Raw genomic sequence first — 10,457 nt, forward strand, 5'->3', positions numbered from 1 at the left:
ATGCTAATCTTCTCTGTATCGATCCACTTAGTATATGCCAGCCAGAGTAAATGATAAGAGGAGGCCCCGCCGAGGCGTGGTACTTCGGGCCAAGGGGCAGCCTTCCCAGGTGTGGTAGGGTCAGTGAGCCATCTCACCACTTCGCATGCCGTACCATTCGGTCTGAGGACCGTACGTCACCCTGACTGTTGCAATCGTTCACCGAGTTTCGGGGGACAGGTGTACTGTAGCGCCTCGTGTGCACATGTGCCAGATTTCAACAGCGATGTAACAGACATCTGCTGACATGAGGAAGCGGTGGACGCACTTGCCGATGGACCGATAACTGCGCTGAAGGGGGGATTGGCCTTGTCCGTTTGTTCTTTCAAAAAAGAGGTGGCAGGAGAAGTGCGGTGGGCAAGCACGAAGGGTCAGGATGATAAGCGTGTCTTACCGGTAAGAACTTTGGATCTCGCACGCTCCTGCTTGACAAACATTGGGCGTATGCGTCCGATTGATGCTAATTCTTACTTGTTCTACAGATTAGGCGAGTGCGGTCGTGAAGTTCTGCTGTGCGATGACGGGTGCGTGGCCTTGTTCCTTTGAAATCGAAAGAAGAGGTGGCCGGTAAAGAAGTGAGTGGTGGCAGCGAAGGGGCCAGGACGGTTGTACTATCATGGATCCTCGGTTCTCACATTGCTAAAAATGAGCGTTGAGTTCTCCTGGCTCAGTTTCCGAGTTGGGTCAAATAATCATGGTGGCCCAGGTCGCCTCGTCCTGACTCCTCAAGCTCCGAGTCTGACGATGGCCTATAGTAGTTCCTATATGAGTTCATCACATGGTGTGATGGTAGCGGGTCAGGACGCAGCTGAGCATGCTCTCAGACAAAGGAGGCCGTGAGTGAATTTTACAACAAAACGACTCCTTCGCCTGAGGACCTGTGTCTATTCAGCAGAACGATGGGCTGATTAGATTAGAGTAGGCACAAATATCGAAATCAAAAAGAATTGAGCGCTTACACCTTATCTGCGTGTTCATCCTTGTCGACGGTGGCGCGTTCATTGCTAATCTTTCTCTGTATCGAATCCAATTGTTAGTAGGTGATGTGCCGCCGTAGGCAGAGCACGAAGCAGAGGGAGGCCCGCTCGATGCGTAGTGACCCCTCGGGATGCCGCGCGAGCCCTCTCAGGAGTGGTAGGGCCCAGTGAGCCATCTCACCACTTCGCATTGCGACACATTCGGTTATGAGGCGGACGCAACCCTGACTGTTGCAATCGTTTCACCGAGTTCGCGGGGACAGGGACACGAGTACGCGCCTCGTGTGCCCTCATGTCGCCAGTTTCACAGCAGATGTACAGGAGCCATCTGCTCTGAATCGGTAACAAGAGGATAGCGGTGTGACGCACGTGCCGATGGTACCGGAGTACTGCGCTGAAAGGGTGGCTTAGGCCTGTCCTTTTTTTTTTCAATAAAAGAGGTGCAGTGAAGAAGTGGGGGCAGCGAAGGTCAGGATTGAAGGGCGTTACCGGACGAACTGGATCTCCACGTGCTGATGTCTTGTCATTGATTTCTTGCTTACTTTCTACAGTATGAGCGCTGAAGTGTCACTGGAGCTTGAAGGGAGGCGTGGCAACTTTGTCCTTATCGATAAGAAGAATAGGTGGCGCGTAAGTAAGAGTGGTTTAGTGGGCAAGGCGAAAGCAAGTAGGACGGACGGTTGTCTATCATGGATTCCTATTCTAACATATACAAAAGCGAGCGTTCTTGATAGTTCTCTGGCGATTCATTTCTAAGGCTAGGTCACATACGCAGGTAGAGATAGGTGACCCAGGTAACGCCTCCTCTCCCTGCCTCTCAAGCTCCGAGTCTAGACGGATTGGCCCATGTAGTGCTTCATGAGTCATCTCATGTGTGATGGAGCGGGGCCGCAGCCCTGAGCATCTCTCAGCACAAAGGATCGGCCGTGTATGATGATTTTTACAAACAAAACGCTCCTTCGCCCTGAGACTGTGTCTATATTCACCAGACGACGGGAGGCTGATAGAAGCTCGAGGAGCACAAAGGGTCTCGCAATCAGATATCAATAGGATAGGAGCGCTATCACGGATTTGACGTTAGTCATCACTTCGTCAGGGGCCATGCTAATTCTTCTTCTGTATCGCAATCAATTTTAGTATATGTGCCGCTCGTAGTGATAGCAAGGCAGCTGTTAAGAGATTGGGTCCCGCATCGAGGTAGTGTCGTAACCTTCTCTGGTATTCTGCGCAGCCAGATCGCCCTATAAGCCTCCTCTTGGAAGTTGGTAGTGGTCCCCAGTGAGCCATAAATCACCGCATTCGCCATGCACGCTACCATGTTCGGTCTGAGGGCCGGCACGCACACACTGACTGTTGCCAAATCGGTATCCACCAGTCTCGGAGCAAGGTCAGGCATCGCCACACGCTTGCCGATCAGCGCTCGTTTGTTGCACATGTGCCTCGTGATTTCACAGGCTGATGCTACAGGATGTAACATTGCTGAAAATGAGGAAGCGGAAAGTACTCTGCTGACAGTGTGGACGCATTGCCGATGGCTACGGTAGTACTGCTGACTTTGAAGTGGGGCTAGGTGGCCCATTGATCCTTTACTGTTGCAAAAAAGATTGGTACCATGGCGGGGGCCTAGTGAAGTAAATGTGTGGGCCAGAAAAGGGTCAGGAGGAAGTGATTGCAGGTTCTTACCCGTACTGAACTTGGGATACTCCACGTGCTGGTGATGTCTTGTCATTGAATTCTCTTCTTACTTCTACAGATTGGAGACTTGCGCATGTAGTCTCTGGCGTGCTTCTGAAGGTGGGCGTGGCGCCTGGCGTTTTATCGGATATGTAAGGAAGTCAATGGTGCGCACGGTAAAGATAGGTCGCTGGGTGGCGCGCCAGCGAAGGGCCGCAGGACGACGGTCCTATCATGGATTCATCTTCTCACATTCTACACATACATGCCCAGCGTTGAAGGGTCTACCTCGGTCTATTTTCGATGGTTCAGTCAAATCCGCAGGCCTGATCTACCAAGGTCTCATACTATCCCACTGTCTGTAGCTCAGAGCGGGCCGAGATCTTGACCGATAGTTTATGTAGCTCACTGCAGATGTCACAGTGTGAGTGTTCTGTGTTCACTAGTGTTGATCGTAGTGTGAGCGGTCTGCTCTGTGCCGCTGTGCATCTCTCAGACAATGGGTTGTAAATGCATGAGCAAGAATATTGGTATGGGTCACCATACTTGCGCTGAATGTCACGCTCACTTTCACTTATTTTCACTGTCACTTTCATCAATGCGAGTGATTTTAGCGGATGACCCACTTATCCAGGCCCCGCAGAATGAGCTTCTGACTCAGACAAAGGAGGCCTGAACTCGGTTTTTCTGAGTGATTATTACAACAAGACGCTCCTCTAGTCGCTGAGACCTGTGTCTATTCACCAGACGAGGCCGGTGATAGAGTTAGAGGCCAGCCACAAATTATCGAACAATCAAAAAAGATATGTGCCGGATTGGCGACCTTCCCGGTATTTGACGTTTTTTTGTCATCTACGATTTTTAGTGCTATTCGGAGCGGCCATGCTAATCTCTCTGTATCGAATCACAATCTGTAGTATAGATCCACGTTTGTATATGTGCTCCGAAACAAGCATATGCACAATGATGAATGGAGTGCGTTCTCCAACTCGCATTAATTTTGGTAAGATGCCCCACCTCGGGGTTGCTAACTGGGCACCAGCCTGAGAGCCGCTACAGAGGCTGTAGGGCCGATGTAGAAGTAGACCGATCTCAGGGGGGGGGGAATTGCGATACCATTCGGTTCTGATGTCCGCGACGGCACCTCTGACTGTTTGCAATCGTTCACCTTCGGAGTTAGCGGGAGGGCGACAGGGCTGACATCACTTCAAGGCTTGGCCTCGTGTCTGCACTAATTGTGGTGGACCAAGATTTCAAATGCCGATGTATACAGGAGCCATACTATGCTGAACATGACGGACAATGAGGCAGCGGATGTGACGCATTTCGCCGATGGTACCGCGATAGTGTGAGTCACTGAAGATCAAGGATAGAAATGGCGTACTGCGCTGAAGGGGGCATTGGCCTTGCTTTTTTTTTTTTCAAGATAGATTGTACGGTCGGCCAGGAAAAAGAAGTGGTGGGCAGGTGCTGATCAGAGGTATCAGGTATGAAGGGCGGTCTTTACCGGAACGAACGTTGTCGGATCTCCACGTGCTGATGTAGTGTCATTGCATTCTCTCTTACTTACATACGAGATGTATTTAGAGTGCAAGTTGTTTAGTTTCTGCTTGTACGAAGGGGGGCGTTTGCCTTTCCTGGTCCTTATATCGCAAGTATTGACTTGAATTTCGAGATGTATGCCGGTAAAGAAGTGTTAATAGTTGTGCGGCATTTTTCCCTGCTCCGTGACATAGAGTTGCGCCAGGTACGCGTGAGTGCTCCTATCATGGAAATACTCTTCTGACATTTTAAAAGATGAGTCGTTGAATGGTATTCGTGGCTCGATTTCGATGTAGTTAGTCATATATCGCAAGTAGTGACCTCAGAGTCTCCTCCTGACTCTCATTAGCTCCTCAATGTTACTGTCAATCCTGAAGAATGCGCCATCGTAGCTTCTCTATGAATGTTCCTACACATGTGCCGTGGTGATGGAGGCGGTGCAGTTCTGCAGTGCTGAATCGCTAGTGAGCATCTCTCACGACAAAGCGAGGCGGCGCTGTGAGCTGTGACTTTATCCAACAAATTAACGACTACTTCGCCCTGAGACCTGTAGTCCTATTCACCATGACTGAGATGCGGCAGGCTGATAGAGTAGAGTTTAGTATGTGAGCACAAATAACGCTAAGCATAAATCGGATGTGTATTGTTGGATTTGTCTTGGAATCTATTTGGGTTTTAAGGAGCGCTTCACGTGATTGAGCTTGTACATCCGTTCGCTAGTGGGCTATGACTAATCTTTCTCTGTAGTTTCCGATCCATAATTTTATGTATATGTAAGCCGCCAGCAGCCAAGACCACAAGAGAGCCTTTTTCACACCGCTTATGATGTCTTTGTGTAGCCCCTCGGTCGGTGCCCGCGGACTCCTGATAAGTCCCTCTCTAGAGGTGGTCTAGGGCAGTGAGCCAACTCACACTCGCAGCCCCTACCATCTCGGCTTCTCGAATGGCCCGTGCGCACATGACTGTTGCAATCGCTTCACCGAGTCGGTGGGACTATGGGAGACTATGGGTTAAATTAGAGACTCGCTGTTGCACATGCGCACAGCATTTCACAGCGATGGACAGGAAGACATCTGTGAACATGAGCGACGGGCTAGACGCAGCTGCTATCTGAGCCTTGGTTCTCTTGACGGATGGTATACCGGACGTCACTATTGCATGCATGTATAGGGGGCTTAGGCCTTGTCTTTGTTCAAAAGACGGGGTGGGTGGCAGTGAAGAAGTGGTGGGCCAGCGAACCAGGTTCAGGTATGATGCGGCGAGCGGTCTCATCCAGGAGAAACTTTGGAATCTCCCAACGTGCTGAATGTCTTGTCAATTGATTGCTCTTCTTACTTTTCCTAACTAGATGACGCGTTTGGAGTTCATGGCGCGTAGGGGGGGCGTGGGCCTTTGTCGGCTTTATCGCTAACGAGAGGTCGCGTTAAAATCTGAAGTGCGGTGGCGTCAGGCTCGTGAAGGGTGTCCGAGGCATTCGTTGGTCCTATTCCATGTGTGATCCTCTTCTCCGATTCTATCCCAAATTAGCGTGTTCGCTGATGTTCTCTGCTCAATCGTTTCGAGTTGTGCAAATTAACCGCACAGATTACCGCGCGCGTTGCAACGCCAGGTCTCTGCCATCATCCCTCCTTCTCTCCGAAACTCCGAGTCTGAACGATGGGCCCTATGCGTAGCTGTTCAGTTGAAGTGGTCATTCGACATGGTTGTTGATGAGCGTGTCTGACGACATGTCTCTCTCAGTTACAAAGGAGCGGTGAGAGTGATTTTACAACAAAACGCTCCTTCCGGGGTAATAGCACCTTGTCTATTCACCAACAGACCCTGTAGGCCTTGATAGATAGAGCGAGCACAACATAATCGCGAATCAAAAAAGATGGAGCTAGCTTCACGGATTTTTATGCGGTCATCCTTTCGCAGGGGCCATGCTAATCTTCTGTATCGATCCATTTAGTTACTGCCGTCATTCTAATCCTAAGAGAGGCGCCCCGCTCGAGGTATGTGTACCGAATACGCCGAGCCCTCTCAGAGGTGGTAGGGGGCCGAACAGTGAGGCCTACATCCTATCAACGCCACTCTCGCATGCCGCGCGTAACGCAGTGGGCTCTGGACACGGCCCCCTGACTGTTGGCAATCGTTGCACGCATCTGCTGAAACCTTTTACGCCTTTGCGGCTGAAGGGGGCGGGGGTTGGTGCAAGATGTTGGCCTTGGTCTTTTTTTTTTTTCAAAAAAGAGGTGGCATTGTAGAAGTGGTGTGCAGCGAAGGGTCTCAGGAATGAAGGGGTCTTCCGGACGAACTTTGGATCTCCACGGTGCTTATGTCTTGTCATTGAGTCTCTTCTTACTTCTACAGATGACGCTGAGCGATCAATCTGGCGCTGAAGGGTGGCGTGGCTGTCCGTTTTCGAAACAGAAGAGGTGCCGGTAAAGAATGGTGGGCAGCGAAGGGGCCAGGACGGGTCCTATCATTCTCTCACTCTTCTACCTCTTGGCTCAATTTTTCCGAGTTGCTGGTCACAATGACGCAGGTGACCTTCCAAAACATTCGAGGACCCTGGTCCCTCCGTCCCTGCTCTTCTCATGAGTTTCATCACATGGTGTGATGGTCGTGGGCGCGAAAGCTGTCGCATCTCTCTCGAACCCAGTCCAGGCGCTGACGTGATGCGATCTACGCAGAAAGCGCTCCTTAAGGTGGGGCCGGTGAGTGATTCACCAGGCGAGGGGCTGATAGGTAGAGGAGCGCCCAAATACCAAATCAAAAAAAGATGGGCGCTTCCGCAGTTTGCGTGTCATCCTTCGCCAGGGGGGCCAGTACTGAAATCTTCTCTGTATCGTCAATTTTTGAGTATCATGTGCAGCCGTAGCAGCACGAGAAGCGTCCAGCTTCGCTGTATGTTCATCACGGGGCGCTGAGCGCTCTCAGGTGACAAGGTGCCCAGTGAAACCCCGTAGTATGCGCCGCTCGCGTACCGTCGTGTTATGTCACGGGCGCACCCTGACTGTTCATGTCGTTCAGCGAGTGACTTAACCTGCGCTGGGGGCTGCCTCGAGTTGCACATGTGCCAGATTGCCACTAAAATGTACGTAGGAGCATCTGACATGGGTATGAGGAAGGAGTATTGTGGTCAATGCCGATAGAACAGTGGTCAGGTAGTGAAGTGGTTCTTAGTGTGACCTGGCCAGATCTCTTTGAAGAGGGGGGGCAGTCGCTCACTTGCTGATGTCTGTTTATCATTGATTGCTCCTGCTCTCCGTGCTTCACCTTTTCCTTATTTCTCCACGTGCTGAGGTCTGTCAGTGATTCATCTTCTTACGTTCTCAGATGAGCGCTGAGTTCTTGCGCGTGAAGGGGGCTCTGGCCTTGTCTTTTTCGAAAGAAGAGGTGGCGGTAAGAGTGGTGGGCAGCGAAGGGGCACATACGGTGTCCTATCATGGATCCTCTTCCTCACATTCTAAAAGCCTGATTTCGTGTATTAGAAGTCATACGTGTCGTCTTGTGACCCTCCGTGGTGGTTGTCTCCTCCTCTGTGCTCGAAATTTATCGTACATTTTCAAATAGTCGGGACACTGCCCGAATCTTGACGAGTGGCTTTGTCATGCGATGTGATCGAGCGGGCCCAGCTAGTGCTTGGCAGGCTTTATCTCCTCACGACAAAAGGTATGGTGGCGAGGTGTTCTTACACCAACGTTGTGTGTAGATGGTCAGCCTGGAGACCTGGTACTATCACGCTAGACGAGAACAAATGGATAGGCGTCCTTCATATCCTCTATTTAATTCACAAACGATCGTTGGCGTGTCATTCGACCTTGAAACTCCTCGCATGGGCCCTGTCCTCTGAAATCGTTAGCTCTGTACTCTTATCCAAATTTTATTAATATGGTGTGCACGCATCCTATGCCGCCGTGATCCGCACCACAATAAAATGCGTCCCTCTCGAGTGTATGTGGCCCCTCTGGGGCCTGCTGCATTCCTCTCAGAGTGGTAGGTGCCCAGTTTCGTACCATCTCACCACTTCGCATCGCCGTACATTCTTTTCGAGGCCGGACGCACCCTGCTGTTGCAATCGTTCCAAACGCGGAGTTTCGGGGGAACAGGGGACGGTTTAGCGCCTCGTGTTGCAACATGGTGCCAGATTTCACAGCGATGTACAGGACAACTGCTGACCATGGAACGGCGGTGCGCACTTGCCCTATGGTACCCGTAATGACTGCGCTGGAAGGGGCTGGCCTTTGGTCCTTTTTGTTTTTTCAAAAAGCGTCCGTGTCAGTGACGAAGTGGTGGGCAAGCGAAGGGTCCCCCAGCTGAAGGTGGTCTTACCTGGACTAACTTGATCTCCACGTGCTGATGTCTTGTCATGAATTCTCTTCTTTACTTCTACAGATGAGCGCTTGAATTTCGGGCCTGAAAGGGGGGCGTGTCTGCCTTGTCCTTTAATCGAAAGAAGAAGTGGCGGTAAGAAGTGGTGGGCATCGAAGGGCCAGGACGGTGTCCTATCATGGTCCTCTTCTCCACTTCTACAACTGAGCTTGAAGTTCTCTGGCTCAGTTTTCGAGTTGTCATACGCAGGTGACCCAGGTCTCCTCCCCTGCTCTCAAGCTCCGAGTCGGACGATGCCATGTAGTTTCTCAATGATTTCGCACATGGTGTGATGGAGCGGGGCCGCAGCCGAGCATCTCTCAGACAAAGGAGGCGGTGAGTGATTTTACTACAATACGCTCCCTCGCTTAGACCTGTGTCTATTCACCAGACGCGGGGCTGATAGATAGAGGAGCGACAAATATCGCATCAAAATAGAGGAGCTCTTCATCAACGGATCTTTGCGGTCATCCTTTCGCAGGGGCAAGCGATCGGCTCGTAAGCGACTCTCATTTTAGTATATGTGCCGCCGTAGCAGCAAAGAATGCCGTGCCCGCCTTCGGTTAATGTGTAATCCCTCGGCGGCCGGCGCGAGCCCTCTCAAGGTGGTAGGGCCCAGTGACCATCTCCCACTCTTCTTCGCACTTCCGTACCATTCGGTTTCTGATGGCCGACCCCCCTGACTGTTCAAATACGTTCCACCGGGTCAGGCGGGGGGACAGGGGAACGGTAGCTGCCTCGTGTTTCACGATTCAGCCAGGATTTCACAGCGATGGTACATGAGCTCTGCTGAACATGACTTAAGCGGGTGGACGCTACCACGGACCTATGTGGTACCGGAAGTACTGCGCTGAAGGTGGCGTTGCCTTGTCCTTTTTTTTTTCAAAAAAAGGAGGTGCGCAGTGAAGAAGTGGTGTGGGCATCGAGGGTCAGGAATGAAGGGGGTCTTACCGGAACGAACGTTGGATCTCCACGTGCTGATGTTTGCTCATTGATTCTCTTCTTACTTTCTACGATGAGCGCTGAAGTTCTGGAGATGAAGGGTCGTGTGGCCGTGTCCCTTTGTATGTCGACAAGAAGAGGTGGGCGGTGTAAAGAAGTGGTGGGCACCGACCGACCGTAGCGAGAAGGGGCCAGGACGGGTGTCCCTTCAGGGGATCCTCGTTCTACATTCTAAAAATATCGTTGAAGTTAGTCGGCTCTTTCGAGTTTGTCAAAGACCAGGTGACCCCAGTCTCCTCTCCCTGCCCTCAAGCGCCGATCTGACGATGCCCATGTATCTCTCATGAGTTCATCACATGGTGTGATGATTCGGGGCCGCAGCGGACAGCTCTCAGACAAAGGAGGCGGGTGATTTTACCAAAACGCCCTTCGCTGAACCTGTGTCTATTCCACCAGACGCTGGCGGATAGAGTAAGGATGCCACAAATATTCGCAATCAAAAAGATGGAGCTCTTCACGGATTTGCGTGTCACAATCCTTTCGCAGGGGCCATGCTAATCTTCTCTGTTCGATCCAATTTTAGTATAGGTGCCGCCGTAAGCAATCACAAGAGATGCGTCCGCGGGCGAGGTATTGTACCCCTCGGGGCGCGCGAGCCCTCTCAGAGGTGTAGGCCCCAGTGAGCCACTCACCACTTACGCATGCCGTACCATTCGTTTTCTGAGCCGGACGCACCCTGACTTTTTGCAATCGTTCACCGAGTTCGGGGACAGGGACTGTAGCGCCTCGTGTTTGGCACATGGGCCAGATTTCACAGCGATGTACAGGACCATCTGCTGAACATGAGGAAGCGGGTGGACGCACTTGCCGATGGTACCGGAGTACTGCGCTGAAGGGGGCTTGGCCTTGTCCTTTTTTTTTTTCAAA

General features: G+C 51.5%; 1 non-coding gene and 1 pseudogene across 1 annotated transcript; both read right to left on the reverse strand.

The window, feature by feature from the left end:
- Nucleotides 1-6,101: 6,101 nt before the first annotated feature.
- Nucleotides 6,102-6,214, reverse strand: LOC122142996 (annotated as a pseudogene).
- A 3,814-nt stretch (nt 6,215-10,028) lies between these two features.
- LOC122142995 lies at nt 10,029-10,134 on the reverse strand. Its single transcript, XR_006158913.1, has one exon. It is a non-coding gene; the product is annotated as a U6 spliceosomal RNA (small nuclear RNA).
- Nucleotides 10,135-10,457: the final 323 nt, after the last annotated feature.

The sequence above is a fragment of the Cyprinus carpio genome, unplaced genomic scaffold, assembly GCF_018340385.1.
Source record: "Cyprinus carpio isolate SPL01 unplaced genomic scaffold, ASM1834038v1 S000000559, whole genome shotgun sequence".
In the NCBI taxonomy this organism is placed as follows: Eukaryota; Metazoa; Chordata; class Actinopteri; order Cypriniformes; family Cyprinidae; genus Cyprinus; species Cyprinus carpio.